At 44.4% G+C, this 1274-nt stretch overlaps 1 protein-coding gene across 3 annotated transcripts in view; it reads right to left on the bottom strand.

The window, feature by feature from the left end:
* Nucleotides 1-830, bottom strand: part of Lrrc39 (leucine rich repeat containing 39) — a 63216-nt gene extending 62386 nt beyond the window's left edge. For all 3 annotated transcript variants that reach the window (XM_023721748.1, XM_023721749.1, XM_004636975.3), the window contains exon 1: nucleotides 681-830. The gene's annotated coding sequence lies outside the window, so the exon portion shown is untranslated. The remainder of the gene's footprint in view (nucleotides 1-680) is intronic.
* Between the last annotated feature and the right edge of the window lie 444 nt (nucleotides 831-1274).

Raw genomic sequence — 1274 nt, 5'->3', positions numbered from 1 at the left:
AGAAAAGAAATAAAAAGAAACCTTGGGATGCATATGCTGGCAATCCAACTAACTAAGCATATTACTTTTTTTTTTTTTTTCCTTTGGCGGAACCAGGGATTGAACTCAGGTGCTTGCGCTTGCCAGGGAAGCACTTATTCCACTGAGCCATCTCCCCAGCCCCTGAGCATATTACCTATAATTTATTGTCTCATATGTTTCACAAGATTTAAGTATTTGTAATACTTTACAATAGCAAAATTTAAACATGTTTTAAATCTCTCTCTCTCTACATATATGTGTGTGTGTGTGTGTGTGTGTGTGTGTGTGTATTGTCAATTGCTAATTCATTTCTTTATCTGCTATTGAGTTATGGTAATCCATCGTTTTTCCTACATCAACACATTTTTCCCTTCAAGGCAAGCATGTCACTAGTGCTGTGGTCTCCGCCTTGATTGTTACTCTACTGGGCAGGGAAGCACAGAGCATGGCAGTAGTCCACCGAAGGCTGGGCTTCCCATAATCAAAAGAAAGCCAAGGAAATACAGCTCAAGAAACGATGCTCCTGCTTGTAAAGAAAGCCGTCTTCTGGCAGAGGACAATCACACGTGCGACTACGGCCGTTATAGACATACTAAAGTGACCCTCAGCAGTCTAGCTGTGTGTGAAGAAGAGAGAGGAAATGTTCAAAAACTACTTACCATTGTTGGTTGAATGCTGATGTCGCACCCAAAGTTAGAGATTATCACCTAAGAATGGATAGCAGAGTGGTTTTTTCCCCCAGTGTATTTGCAAATGACTAAAATTCACAATCGGGCTGTAGCGAAGTGAAATGTCAGCCAGCTGTATCCTAATTTTAGTTCCTGGACGCAGCTGAGAATAGCAAGAGTCACGTGGGCTTTCTGTGCAGAGGATCAACTGACACCTGAGTGGCGTCTGAACTGCAGGGCGCTGTTCCGCAGACACTGCAGGCTGCCAGGCACGTGTCCAAGCTCCGCAAAACAATTCCCTTCGAAAGCTCTTCTACTGTACAGAATTTATGCAACTTAAGTACTTATAACTTAATGAATCCGTTTCAAACAGAGAAACTTGGAAATATACTTGCTTGGCATAACAAACCCCTACCTAGTAAATGATAGGTCTGTGCTTTGGCAGCACGGATGCTTCAGAAAACGAAAAGGAGGAACACGTGACTAAGCACAGGTAAGAGACACGCCCCAGACCTCTGCTACATTTAGGGTTCAGGTAGGCGGGGGAGGGGAGGCGCGCGCCGGGCCTGTGCACGCTCAGCACGC

This window comes from Octodon degus, unplaced genomic scaffold, assembly GCF_000260255.1.
Source record: "Octodon degus isolate 3935 unplaced genomic scaffold, OctDeg1.0 scaffold00084, whole genome shotgun sequence".
NCBI classification, from domain to species: Eukaryota; Metazoa; Chordata; class Mammalia; order Rodentia; family Octodontidae; genus Octodon; species Octodon degus.
Note: the sequence above shows the minus strand (reverse complement) of the source record. Positions and strands in the feature narration are given on the sequence as shown.